Source organism: Metopolophium dirhodum, chromosome 1, assembly GCF_019925205.1.
Source record: "Metopolophium dirhodum isolate CAU chromosome 1, ASM1992520v1, whole genome shotgun sequence".
Classification (NCBI taxonomy): Eukaryota; Metazoa; Arthropoda; class Insecta; order Hemiptera; family Aphididae; genus Metopolophium; species Metopolophium dirhodum.
In genome coordinates this window covers 68,852,365-68,868,607 of record NC_083560.1, presented here as the reverse complement: position 1 = coordinate 68,868,607, position 16,243 = coordinate 68,852,365, and the positions used below count along the sequence as shown (strand labels likewise).

General features: G+C 32.2%; 1 protein-coding gene across 1 annotated transcript in view; it reads right to left on the bottom strand.

The window, feature by feature from the left end:
* LOC132933965 (proton-coupled amino acid transporter-like protein pathetic) overlaps window positions 1–3,288 on the bottom strand; it is a 42,363-nt gene extending 39,075 nt beyond the window's left edge. Inside the window, exon 1 of the mRNA XM_061000239.1 lies at window positions 2,685–3,288. The gene's annotated coding sequence lies outside the window, so the exon portion shown is untranslated. The remainder of the gene's footprint in view (window positions 1–2,684) is intronic.
* Between the last annotated feature and the right edge of the window lie 12,955 nt (window positions 3,289–16,243).

Below are 16,243 nucleotides of genomic sequence, written 5' to 3'. Positions count from 1 at the left end.
AATTACTTTATTAATTTGAATAAATACCTACTATACATTAAAAATATATTTCATGTAATAAGAATTTAATTTTCAGAATAAAAATTTATTTAGCTCACGTGTTAAAATTTTTTTTTGTTGAATAAGTCATCAGGGTAATAATGAGCTTATACATGGATTTTTTAATTAGAAAGTTTCTCATTTCACCTTGGTTCAAATATATTACTTAAAGAATTAGGTACCTATACCAATAAGCTTTCCATGCCCCATGATTCAACTACTTAAGTATATTTTAATAAATCATTATTCATACTTTAAAAGTATTTTTTATTTATTTATGATATGTATTACTATTTATTTAATCGTTTCATAGTCACGGGTATCATACGAGTATTTTCATACGCACGCAAAACATTGTTTACATTTATACGTGCCACTCCGACGATAAAAATGCTAAAATTTTTATGTTTGTATTGTATATTTGTATTATACATGTATTATACATTAATATGATATTATAATATGGTATAAAACCATGTAGTATCTTAAATTATCATCGATTGAATACAGGTCATATAACTAATGACCGGTTTCAAAATGTTTTAAGAATTTCGGAAAAAAATGTAAAAACAACGATCCAAGAATCCAAGAATTATTTATGAGTAAATTAATATTTAAAGTCGTGGTACCAATTTCGATACAACATAACTATAGTGAGAAGCAATAATTTTGATTTAAATGAATTTATAGTCACAATTCACAGTAAAATATATTCTTAAATACCCATCAAATTAATTTTCAAGTAATATTGACGGATAATATGTATTTATTTTTTTTTTTATACCGTATGTAGAAAATAATTTCATACCATGTGTATCTCTCGTATAATACAATTGTATATAGATGGTAATACCCACTCACACCTCAAAAACACGTGCGGATGAAACGCGTGACTGTAAAACAGGCCTTAATACCTGTAAACATTTTTTAATATCCACCTGAATAATAATAAGTAATTAAAAAAAAAACAAGATATCTTATTTAAAAATTGATAATATCCAAATAGAGCGAAAAGTTTTTAAACAAAATGAAACATTAAATTATTAGTTTTGTTATAACAAATTTTAAACACAATAATTAGGTAAATACCTTGTTACAATCATTGTAAACAACTATAAGAGCCATAAAAAGTCACAAAAATATCTATCATACTTTGAAGTGACCTCATCGTTTTATCCATAAAAAAAAATGTCTAACCCAATAGTTAGAGAATTACCTATATGAACAACGATGTAGATAAAACTGTGAGACTATTCACTTTCCATGGAAAGATACTGCAGTATGATAGTAATTTTTGAGACTTTTTATGACAGAACATTTTAATGTGGAACGTTACTCGATAGGTGTTTAGGTCCCGCTTTTAGAACGTCTATTTCATAGTTGTTCACGTATTTAATTTAATAATAATAATATCACTTATTAGTTCGCAATCGTCAGTTTATGTAAATGTGCCGACTATAAGAAGGCATTTTCAATGCGTTCCCCCCTCCAGTCATAACTCGAACAGAACCGAAAGTCGAAAGAATCGGTTTTATACCGGGACCGGGATCAATTATAATTTCTTTTAGGAACCGAAACCAATAACGATATTTTGATGTATACCTAACCTACCTAATGTTTTTTGGTTCTTTAAATACAGTTCTTTTAGGTTCCAGAACCCGATAGTAATTTTAACTACTTGAACTGAATAACAGTAATAACTATTAATAATAAAAAGTATACCTTTAAAAGTTTATCAATAATAAAAATATTAATATTATCATATGATAATGACGTGCCCTACAGACTTGTCATGAAAGAAATTTAAATTCAAAGTAATCGATGATAAACCCGGTATTATCGGGTCAAAATAAATGTGTATTGCAGATTCTATATCTGGTATGGAAATATTTATAATATTATATATTAATAATGTATTATTTCCAAAAGTAAAAACAATTCGTATGTTGATCGTTTCGGAGTTGTCACCTGTTATCTAATGTGCCAGTGTCCAGTGGTAATAACGACTAATTAATAATTACGTATAGTAAAATATACCCTATAACCTATATAATAATATATACGGTTGCCGTAATCTGAATATTATAACATCAAACATGGATCATCCAAATGGCGAGTGTATCTAAAATTCTAAAAGTTTAGGGTCGAATGGTACAGTGAAACTTACATAAATAGTAAAATCTGTACAACAATTACCTAAAGGTATTATTTTAAATTATAGAGATACCTAACCTAACCTTTACGTCTGAAAGACAGTATAAACTACAATAATTATAGTACCAAGTCATTAACATTCAAGTTCGTTCATTGACCATTACAATAAACCGATCTTTTATACGGTACCTATACCTAGGTAGTTATACTAGGTTAAAAAACAATTTAAAAAGTAACAGATATAGTTGTTATACCCTGAACCTTAAATCCGTGTTATCGAGAACCTGCAGCAACAAAAGCTAAACCAAATTTTTTTCAATCGAACCGTAACGAAAATCATAAATAACGGCTATTCTTACAATTATAGTCACAACACACATTATAATATAATAATAACATCATGCTGGTATAACGGCGATGACAGTTCGCGCGTAAATGCTAAAAAATTAGAATAAGGTAAAAAAAAAAATTTTTAAATCGTAGGTAGGTACCTTAAATAACGGTTGATGCCGCTGAATTTGCACCGGGGTCCGCGATTACTCGTCGCAAACGTCACTGCAGTCGGTAGTGCTGTCTCTCGTCTCACGCACGTCCTGATGCTTTCGCTGCGTACACGCCGTACCGCTCGAATGGTATTATAATATATATCTGTACAGCGGCTGCTGCTGCTGCTTCCGCAACGCGTGGACGCGCCGCCGTCGTTGCCTTCCGTTACGCTCGAACTAGTCGTGCGCAGCGCTATCGACCGTTCTTCGCGTGCAAAGCTTTGTATTGACGTGATAGAGCGGAGTGCGCCGGCCGTATATTTTGTACGGTGCCACAGCGGCCTGCAGGTGTGTGTATGCGCGTGCACAAAAGTGTCGACGATGCCGGAACATGCAGCGTGCAGATCGTATGCCAGCGACTTGACGCAGCAGCGATTGAGTATAGTGCGATGTGTCGCGCTGTAGTGCGAGCTGCATGTGGTTCTGGACGTTGGCGATGGTGTTGGCGCGATGACTGCTGCGGCTGCAATGCGGTCGCCACTATATACGTAGTGTGTGCGCGGCTGGATGAATGAATGATCGGCGAATACACAATAATATATAGAGCTAGATATGATCTATACGGCGTGCGGTGGCGGCGGCGTATCTCGGCGAGTCGGAAGGACTTTCGTCAGCCTATACGACTACTGTTATTACACGAGTTATTGGATGCGGTGGTGGTGGTCGTGGTGGCGGTCGTGCAGGTGGCTGTGGTGGAGGTGGCTGTCGCCGATGACCGTGGTGGCGGCCGGTCACTATATTAGTTTAATATCGCGTATGTATAATAATAACATAATAACACACACGTATACTATATATTTAGTCACCATATACACTGCAGCAGACAGGTATAGGTAGGCAGGTAAGTATGTTGCGTTATATTATATATATACTGCACGCTGCAGGTATCCACCGTATTATTATACCTACGCGATTACGAGAGCAAAATATAATATAACATACGCGTATAATGTTGCGCGTAGAATTGACGCCCGCGCGAATTATTATTTAATTTAAGGTACCTACCAATATATAGTAGCAGGCACTCGGCAACACTCGACCTATAATAACGCGTGATCTATAATACATTATGATTATTATCATAACGACTTTACCGCATATACTTATATGCATTGCCCAATTATTATTATAATATCATTTAGGCACGCGGCGGTGGCGACGGCCACACATATTATAGCGATATCGATCGATGATAATGATAATATTATTATTATAATTGATGGAGCGAGGGCCACCTATAATACTTGGTACGTTGCATACATACGTGAGTACTCGCATACTATCATTACACACACACATGCATTTATAGGCTAAAATAGTATGTATAGTGTGTGCGCAAACGTACGTGTGCATTGTTCGAGATACTAAACAGTATATAATATTATTATTATACTATATCGATGATAATAAGAAAATGGCACATAAAATTTAAATAAATTAGCACGTGCGATAAACCTGTAGAAATTGACCCGGTGTTTTATTGTATGTGCAATTATCGCACATTACTGGCTATCTACCACGCAAATTACCGCGTACCTATAATACCTACTGCTGTAGAAAGTGATAACAGCGGCACCGCTTTGATTTTCCGTGCGAGTTGAAGTTTATATTATTATAATATTTTGGCACCGCGGCGTTCAAATCGTTCGATGTACAGGTACTAGCTAGGTGTTATATAACAACCTATGCAGGAATGACAAAATATCAACTCGATAAGGCGACAACTTCTAACATAAGACGATTATTATATAATGCGGTCATTATCGCTATATTCTCGCGTAATAGCGTAAGTCTACATAGTTTGTACACTGCACAGTCTCGTGGCTGAAAATAACGGTGAAATAGATCGGTACCTATACAACGGTCAGCTTGAAATAATAATACAAACATGGCTACGTAGTTAATTATACATGAATATAGTAACAAGAATAAGTCTAGCATCAAGAGTATAGCGGATATAGAGGTATAAAAACCGAAAAAAGTTTGACCCTCCCCCTTTAAATTAGTTTTTTTCATAACTTAAGAAAGTATACTATCTTATGACGTCCAGACACTCCCTGCGGGACACATTGTATATAGCATTATAGTGTAGAATTCTTAGCAATTTTACCGTCCTAAACCAAACAACTATCCAACACAATAACTACAAGCAATAACAAACATAATCACCGCTGAAAATTACGCCATTCTTGAAGCAATTAAACTAGCCAATTCCCTCCGAGCAGCCAACATACTAACTATTAACCCTTAACGTCCCAACAGCACTCAAAAACCAGTGGCCCAATATTGTAATTCTCCAAAACACTCAAGCTGAATTGATATTGACTCTCATGAGAACATATAGAATTCATGTGGATGCCGTCTCACATTGGAATAAAAGGAAACGAGAAGGTCGAAGAAGCAGTCGATTTAGCCAACATATAAGTAGCTACCTACAAAAAATAAACTATAACATGTTAAAATCTACCTATATAACTATATAGGTATTTATATAACTACAACATCGAAAATAGATCCTCCGATGACATATTTAGGTAGGTACATCTAGTCGTAATAAAATTATATCGTCATGGCAACACTATACTGGAATTCCATCTCACCAACAAACAAAACTTAAATCTATCAAAGGTTCAGTTAAACAATGGTATCCACCTCCCGACCTCCAGTCATCAAGTCATCACCATTACCAATGTATGAATTGGACACACTTTCATTAGAAATTCCTTTCTAATTAGCAAAGGTCCTCCCCCAATATCACGCAATACACGTCAAACATACATCACAATTAAAATATCTTTGAGGAATGTCCAAGATACGAATCGACACGCACAATTCATAATCTGCCACGCAATATAAAAGATTGAAAAAAGCCATCAACCTCGAAAATCATCACGTTTATTTCTAAATGTGATTTACTAAATAAACTTTAATATTGTAAACAATAGCCATAATCATACATCAAGTTATATTTATTACTAATTTGGCATGTTCAATATCTGTAGTATAATGCCGTTGGCTAATAAGTTATTAGTAGGTATAATAACCTTAGCTGTTGCAAAGCCAGTATATTCTGAAATAAAAAAAATAAAAATGTACCTATAGCTAATAAACGACCCGAGACGGAAAACAATACCTATGAATCGGATTAGAAGTTTACCTACGGCTAAATACACCGACGCGTATAATATTAACAAAATATTATAGATACAGGGTGATTATTTAACTATGCTCACTCTATTTGTATGTACAAGTTATGAAAATTCTGATTTAAAATTTTTAAATACAAGTCTTGAAGACCATATTTTTGAAATGAGATTTTTGTACCACTTATGACTGATCTTGTGACAATATTAATTTATAATTTTCAATTAGGGCCCCCTCCCCCCTTTTTAACTTTTAATAATTCAGCAGATAATTTTTTTAAAAATTTTAATTTTAAAATCAAAATTCAAATGATTAGATTTGAGTTATATAACTTTGTGTATTAAGGATAATAATATGCCTTTGCTATTGGGATAAGTAGGTATGGGGACTTAATTGATTTGAAAATGTTAGTAACTAGCTGTCCTGCCCGACATTGTCCAGGCCAAATATTAGTATTTTTAATAAATATATTTGTACAAAATGTATATGCCATATTTTTTCTAATTTATTATAATATAGCTGAACCCATACAAAATCCCGTAAAAAATGTCAACTCTTAAAAAAAATATGATTGTTCAACTCCTTTTGGATATAGCTTGCTGCAGTAAGTTCAACTCAGCCAGCCCGATAGGAAATCCGACTACATCGGATCGTGGACAATTTGCGACACCATATCAAGTAGGCCAATCACAAGTTGTAAAATATATTTCTAATTGTTCATGTGAAATATCTATGAGTTATACAACGTTGGCTTATAACCTTAACTATTAAAAAGCCTGTATGCTTGATTACAAAAAAAATGTACAAATTTACAGGTTGGTAGCTTGGTGGCTACTTATAACCAACGACACAAGATATACCGGAACCGCGTAATTTATACCAGTCGGCGGTGTTATAAGTTTCCTCGCGGCTAAAATACATCAATGAAAAAAAAACTGGCAATAATAACACTCGTACAATAATGCATACCTGCGTATATTATAATATATATATATATATATATATATAGCCCATAATATTATAATATATTATATTAAACATTACGTGAGTCACATAATACTATGTCTCCTGCAAAAAATCCGCACGGAGTTACGGTCACACAGCACCCGCGGCGGCAGTGTGAAATTCGCCAACTCCGCGGCAGTAACTTGTAGACGTTGTCGCGGGTGTGGTGACCGCGGGCGGGCGGGCGGGCGGGCGGGCGGCCGAAAGTCTACCGGACATGATGGCGCGCGCGGCGTCCGCTCTCGATGACCGTCAAACGGTGCAACGGTCGCGGGTACTTTCGCCACCGCCCGCCGACGGAGCGTCCCTGATCTACGCGCGGTCACTCCGTGGAGAGTAAATTATGAACGTACAAATAATAATAATATAATACCTAATAATATATATAATGTGATATAATAACGAGTACGTGCGATATCGTTAAAATCGCGGCGACCGCGTGTGGGCGCGGCGGCCCCGCGCGAGTTGTTTTTTGCACGTTGTCCGCGATCGCATTTCGGCCGGTCGGGAGGTTTTTTTATTATCTCGCCGTCATGTATTAATAATAATAATAATAATAATAATAATTCGTTATTTATTTCCGTCCGCCACCCGCCCGCCCGCCCGGTGCAAGTGTGTATAACGAGCACCGGTGTGTAATAAAAAAAAAAAAATCGCGAGCGCAACATTCGCCAATTACCGGCGGGCGGGCGGCGGCGGCTATGTAATTACACACACACACACACACACACACACACCCGGTCGTTTTTTTCGCGGTAAACGACGCGGCGGCGACGTTTAGCATTGACCCCGTCGCGCAGTGGTCGTCGTACCCTATGCGCCGGAAACACGTCGACTTCACGGCCACCACCGCCGCCGCCGCCGCGCCGTCGTTATTTTTGTAATTTTTGCGTTTGTATAATAACGTGATTATATTATTATTATTATTATTATACTTATCATCGTACCGCGGAGACGTGTTGTTCGATACTACCAAGAGCGGATTTAGGTATCTGTGTGATGGCCTTTAAGTGAAATATATTTTGGGGGCCCCGAATAAATGAACAGGACAATGCAAAAGTATGTATTTTTTTATCATGCATTAATATAAGATTTGATACTTTCCATTTATTGAATTTACTTAATAATAAATTGTAAGGACCATCAAATTGGGTAGGTAATGTCATTGATTATGAATACTATAGATCGCAGTGGGCAATCTATAATACCTATTTATAATCAATGGTATGTACCTATGTCATAATATAGAGTTTCTTTATGAAAATTGCCTAAACATTAAAATATTTAGTGTGACTTAAGTGAATAATAATAATAATAATGTTTATAGGTACCTATAATGATTAAAATTAAATGTCTTAAAGTTTTCTTGATTTTATACTTTCGGCGTCAAACAGCACAAAAAAAACCTTTCTTATATCTAGATTCTAGAACATTGCCCATTTATTTGAATTTGAATGGTTACTATATGCGGTCCATCCTTTGTATACGGTCTAATATTAAAAATTCGAAACGAAGACACATTGTAGGTTTTAATATTACATGCATTAATATATTATATAATATAGAATAAACTACTTATATAATATAATGTCTTTAGTCATGAAAAATTATATTATCATAAGCAATTTATTAAGTTTTATACAATTTCAACTAAATTAAAACCAAAACTTGTCAAAGATGGTTTTGAGTTTTTGTATAATATATAATTATATATTTACCATAAATATAATAATATAATATTATAATGAATTGTTTTTGTAATTTACATTTTTGTCTGAAAATTGTACTTTATAAAATTGTTTTTATTATTTGACTTGTTTGTATTATTTTATTGGTATACTAGGTATATGTTTGTTTGTATGTATATTATAATTTATAATAGTACAAAGTGTCCGTGTTCTGAAGTATACATTTTTACCTAACTTCAGTACATGTACAAATTGTCCATGTTTCGCACTAACATAACAGCTAGAATCATTAGAACGCACGTATTACATACGCTAATGGTTAATACAATAATTTGTAAAAATATACAACAATTTCTATTTTATTATTTTTATGAAAACTTAGTTTCAGAAGTTTAAGTTCCATAAATCATAATATTATACATATAATATATTTTATCATAAATACGTTTTTGGTTTCTGACCGATTTTTTGTGAGGTTTTTGTTGCCATGGTTTCACTCATTGACAAAAATATACACTTATGATTTATAGATTTTCCTTGTAGAGGGAAAATATCGAGAAGCGTGTTATGGTTAGTAAGTTAGTTTTGAATATGTGTGAATTTAAACTAAATACATACACATTTAATACATACATTTGTATGTATTTACCGTTAAATAATCATACAAAACTGTGGGGCTCCTGGGCTGCACCCATTCAGTCTTTCCCTAAGTCCAGTCAGGGCCAGTCGAAGGGCTGCTAACATTTTGGGCTGGTAGGAGAAATTAGCCGCAAACCGGGTTATGATGACAAACTATATAATATAACCTATACTTACCGTCAACAAACGTGATAAGGTGATTATTATTTATCAATGTTAAAATTTGGTCAATATGGGCTTGGACTTCTATAAACATTTCTCGAAGGGCCGAGACTACCCAATCCGGCCCTGAGCCCGGCCCTGGATACAATAAATGGTCGTATCTGCAGCCTGCAGGTACACACGATGTTATTAAATTATACAAATAATATATCTATCAGAAATAATGCACATCAGCTGCTAAATATAATATTATTATTTTTATTAACCGGCGGCGGAGCGATCGTTTCTTACAATATAACATAATAATATTCTCGTATATTCTCTCGCGCGAGGGGTTTTGCGTACGCCGCTGGCCGACGATCACCTTGACAAGGACGCTGGCTGCCGCAATCGTGCAGCACTCGCGGACATCTCGTGAATAATGTAATATTTTATTATTATGATTTATTAAATTCCACGTTTTTCGTAAATTATATTATAGTGTTTAATCATCGTCTCGCGTAATCCGTCCCGTTCATATCGTCGTCGTCGTCGTCCAATAATAATGTATTGCACATACTATTATTATTATTGCAGCACTATATACGGATTGTCATTAGAATATTGTTATTACATTGGTTATATAATATGCATTATAATGCGCATTAAATTACACCGCCACCGACGCAGAGTAAATAATATAGCTGTACGTAATTTATAGTAATCGGTCGTCACCGTTAATTATTATTTTTTATTATATAATATAATATTATTAGTAGTATTATTATACCCATATGATGAATGCTGGCGTGGCGTATTGGTTGTACTACTGCTAAAGCCTCCACCGCCCCCGCCACGCAGACACCACCTCGTAAACGTTGTAGGGGGGTTCGAGGGGGTATTCGGCGGGCTCGCGTGACCTACATATACTTATAATAATGAGCGTACAAATCGACTAGGGCAATTAACGATAATTGCAATGTGATTATATAGAGACAGTTATAAGGTATATGGATAATGGAAAAAAAGTAAATAATAATAATCTGTCTGTATAGTTATTACTTATTAATTATTATGTCCGCGGTTGCAGTGTATAGATACACGTCAGGATTGTATACGGACATTACAGTCCAACGCGAAACGTAAGAGACGACAACAATTTTATCCTGGATTTCATGACGTTGTTTGATTTTGTGTTTTTTATAAACGATATAAATCTATGTTTTGAAATACTATACTTGTATAAGAGGTACCTACATAAAACAGTCACTAGATTGTCACACAAATACAAACGTATCATCGTACGAATTTATGATTTTATTATTGTTCGTGATCATGAATAATTCAAGGGAGTTTTACTGGACAGGAAAAAATATTTTTACTCAATTTATACGTTAGGTGATAAATACTAATCGAATGACATAATAATACACATAATGGCATTTGAACATAATATTATATTATGTCTTATAAATAACCGGGAAATGGACATACGTGGATATTCTTTGGCTTTAATCGTATTTCAGTGCCTCAGTGATGACGTTTGATGTGTTCGTCCGCAGAATAATTATACTCGTGACCCAATATTAGCAATATGTAGGTCCTAGCTAGAGCTGAAAGGCTTACAAAGTTATAATATGTCTTATGTGGCAATAAGGAGCACAAACATATTAATTAATGTATTATAGTGCGTACTACATATTATTATTAACTATTATTACCATTATTACCTATACATTATTATAATAGGCACCTAACTAACGTCTAACTGAATATAATTAAGCTTCGCACGTGTGTTAAATCATTTTTGAGGACACCACAGTGTGAATTAAATTAAATCCTGGGAAGTCACTCCGCTGAATAGTGTTTTAGATGTCAAGTGTACCTCGTCATTGAGTACGTCAACTGTAGTCTGTAGAGTATTCGTTTAAATGTATAAATCCAATGGTACACCATCGCATACGAAAAACGGTTCTGAGCGGAGACGGAGTATCAGACTTTTTTTTCTAATGATAAATTTTATAATTTATTTATATGACTATTCGTAATATATTTTTCTATTAGTAGGAGAGTACCTATATTGAACTAATTTTTGCCAAAAACATAGCACCTATTATATTATGTTATATTCATATATATTATTATTATTCAATGGCCTAGGTATATTCATTGACGAGGTCCACTCGAAATGTACTTTACAGCAGAGTGACTTTCTGGGTATTTTGTCTTTTTTTTGTATATTTGATTAAAATTATTATAATTATTATGTTATTTTGTTACTACTCAAAAATATTATTCGTGGGGGACTTTACTTATATTATTTAATTTTACTATACATAATGACATTTTAAAATTTTTTAAGCTAACTGTATTACCTATTTAAACCACGAACCAAGACATATATATTCACACCATTCCACGGTAAGTATTGGCATTGACTTAAAAGTTAATAACAATATAATATATGATATAAATATATATAATATTATAATAATAAATTAATAATGTAATAAATGCTATATTTTCAGCAAAAATTCATTCAACCTAACCTAACCTATTACTAACACTTAACAGTAACATAAATTACAAATAGCAATATAATTATTATTTACAAAACCGTCTCCGGTCAGATTCATTTTTCGTAGGTACGAAAGATTTATCATTGAATTAAAATTTAACACATCCATTACCGGTCATCTATTCAATGACTCACTAAATTCGATACCTATATTATATACAGCAAAGCGAGTTCCCGATTTAAAAAAATTAATACTTTTGGGTGTGGCTTTATTGACTACAAATTCCCGTCCAATGTTAAAACATTAAACTTTAAATTAGTACTTCCTAATAAGTTTTTTTTCTTTTTTCCCGTTCTTAAAAAAAATTTATAGCTCTAAGTATATAATTATCATTATTATTAATTTGATTTAAAAACAAATTATGAGGAACATTGTTTTCCATTTTTATGCTTTTTGACTCACAAAAAAATGTTATCATACATATTATAAATCAAAAAAATACTAAAAAAACTAGAAAATTTAAAATGTTGATAAAAAGTTTAAAAAGAGTCATAATATTTCGACACTTTAATTTTGACATTATGTCGTGCATAAGACATGCTGACATAAAATATACCTGTTGAAAATGTTAAGTCTCTACAACAATTATTCATGTTTAAATTGCAACAAAAAAACAAAATCGATTTTGTTTTTTCTTTGTTTATATCTTGATTATTTTTAAAATTTAGTACCAACTAGATCTATTTTGCTTCAAGAAAACATACACAGTGTAGAAGATTGAACTATTGATGTAATTTAACAACTCAAACCCGTATTGATGGATACAACGAAGAAAGTGAAGAGGATGTCAGCGCAATGATTGTTTTCTCTCTCCGACCCACGCGCAACATAGACAAAACGCATTTACGCAGAATCATTTTTTCTATGTTTTTAAGTTATCTTATAGTAATATAACTAACTCATAACAAAAAAATAGAGAATTATATTTTTGAGGGAATGACATATCGATTTGTCTAAATATTGTCTCAAAAAGTCAAAACCATAACATAATTTAAATTTACAACATTTGTTTGTTTATTTTGAAAGTTGAATACAAAGTGAAATAACAATAAAATATAAAATCGATATGTCATTCCCTCAAAAATATTATTCTCTATCTTTTTTGTAATGGGTGATTTTACTCTAAAATTATTTAAAAACATAGAAAAAACGCTTGTCAAGTCAGGGATCGGCATGTAAACTTTCTTGATTTTTAATTTTTAGAAATGTATTAACTCATATCACACCCAACAGTATAACAATTTGAATCCAGAAAAATATCAGTGTGAACAACCCCACAAAAAATCATTTTCATTTTCATTTAGTGAGATCGATCTCCGAAACCGGACAGCGGATTTCGTTGTTTGGGGTCTTGTTAGATTCACATTGGTTAGATTTTCAGAACTTTATCTTTAATAGTTAATTCACTACAGAACATTAAAAATAATTAAAACAAATTTTATTGGGCGTTTTTTTATGTTTTTCAGCTTAACAGCTTTGTAGTGAAATCACGATTGGAGATAAAGTTCTGTAAATCTTCACTGCACTTCTCCTAGCCAATGCGAATCTAACAAGACCCCAAACAACAAAATCCGTTCTCCTGTTTCGGAAATCTACCTAGCTAAATAAAAATCTAGTAAAAAATAACTCTTTTTTTATCTGTGAAAAATTAAATATTTTTTTTTAGTATCTACTTGATAATCCCTTTTTAATGAGTTTTCAACCAACTTTCTAGCTATCATAGTTTAGGAGAAAAGTTTAAAAAAAATAGAAATTTTGGGACTGTTCACGCCGACGTTTTTATGGAATCAAGTGGTTATACCGCTTGGGTGTGATATCAAATCTCTCTCATTAATATTTTATATTAAAGCTAGCTAAATCAACCACCTACTCATTATTACTGAGTTACAATTTTATTATTTTCCTATTTAACAAAAATTCTTGAAGTTTTAAAAAATCAGACTTTTTCATTTCAATTACCATACTTACTTGATTAAAAATCAAGAAAGTAAAATGATTCTTCGTTAATGCGCTTTGTCTATGTTGCGCATGGACCAGAGAGAGAAAACAAATAGTGCGCTAACATCATCTTAATAAAACAAATCATTGTAAAATATCGTTCCACTCAACATCTAAAATAGGTACACTTTATTTTCACTTTATAATAAAGTTTATTTTAATTAGCATAAAATTAACAAACGTTACTGTTACTACCATTATTTTTAGAATAAATTAAAAACCAAATAAATGTTCCATTAAGTTTTTAATTTTTGTTTTTTCAATAAATAAGTACCAAATGTAACCTTTAAGCATACATGTACCGATTTAAAAATTCAATCCGCATATCCGATCCGATGTCAACTTGTTATTTCATGAGTCGATGTGATTTTTTTTAAGCATATATTATATAGGTGCACTAAAACATGATACAGATTTATCTTAATACCTTAATATCGTATTAAAACATATCAAATTATATATCTTTATTTTATTTATTTTTATTATTAATATATACAATCTATAAAACATTATTTACAATACGAATATGTGCCAAGATAAACATGACATGAGTTACATGAAAAAAAAAGTAACCCAGCGGTTACACTTTATAAAATTATATATCGTTTTTTTCATATAAAACTGAGTTAAAGCCATACATTATTGTATTTACTCATTTTACTTGATTAAAAATCAAAACATTTTAATCTTTTGCGTTAAAACTGTTTAGCAATTAATAAATAATAACTAATACCCTGTATAGTTAATGGTTACGTATGTTATTATTATAAGTTATTTTATCTATGTCATAGGTTTGTAATTAAAGTGGGTAATATTATCTGTCCCTGTGGAGAATAAATATCAGATAAACTATTAAATACGTTTTAACTAAAAAATAAAAGCGAACGTGTTATAATTAAAAATTAATAACTATTAATTAATTGGTAGGTGCTTATATACATAAAAAAATAGGTTGTATTAATTAAATATTTTCAAGGAACTTTGAATTTTATAATTTGCTAAATTTCTTTTGTATAGTATCTACTATAATGAATGATAATAATGTTTAATAACATTAATAATATAAACTTACATTTTAAATACATTTAATCAAGGTACTTAATTACAACATACAATTAAAATATGAATACATTATAATATGGACAACTCCTATAAATATTTACCTAATAAATTATTATATTGTCGTATAAATATTTCAATATTTTGTTAGAAAATATTAAAACTAATACCATTGTTTCTCCATAGATAATAAACATATGAATTGATTTTGTTTTCTGGAAGTTTTGGTTTTGGATTTAAAATCCTATATAAGGAACTGAACAAATCAATTCAACTGATATTTAGTACCTAGGTATCTAAATATATTATGCAGTCATGTCAGATACTCAACGACCAACCTCTAATTTTCAGAATTGCAAACTTTCAGTTTTACAGAACACACATGTATGTTGAACATACCTCATAAAAGCTCATGTACATTAATTGTACATATAGTTTTCTCTTTTCCGTTGTATCCAGTTAGGTGGCACTTATGAAATAGGTCCATATCTCATAAGTACCTGTGGTAAAAAGGAAAACAACCTTACGAGTAGCTACATATAAGTTACACGTAAGTCGTAACTCGTAATATTTATTAAGTAATGACCAATAACATATATATTATTTTGTACTTTTTAGGTTCCTTATACTTATCAAGTTTAAGGGCCGCATTCGTAGTCGATGCTCAAGAATAAGTATTGCTTAAGCTAATTTTGATAATTTAAAATATAAACAATTTGTGGTAATAACTAAAATCAATGCTTAAGGTAGGCAGGCCTCAACCAACCTTAATTTAAGTAATACTTTTTCTTTTCTTAAGCCAAAGTCTCGTTTATGAATCTCATTCGAGTTATAACTCATAAGTAGGTATGGCTTAAGCGATACATATTCTTAAGTATCCAGTATGAATACGGCCCTAAGGTTTAACTTATGTTGACAACCATACGTTTTTCATGAGAATGAAGATGGCTAGTGAACGGGATATAAGGAGCTCGCGCGTTTAGGACAGTTAGCTTGTAATGGTGAGTCGTCAGCTACTATATTATATAGTTTCCATGAAAATTCGAGCTGTTATAACTTATAACGAGATTTTTCGTGGAAAACATGTTCTATAAATTACAAGCAGTATTCCCGTTACGTCATCATTGTCGTCGTCGCCAGAAAATTTCGTTGTCCAGGGACATAAATGTGGCTATGATGTGATGCACTGACGTCATTGTCCTTGTAGGTATATGTAGGAACATTTCTTAAAAATTGAATTTAGTTGTGAAAT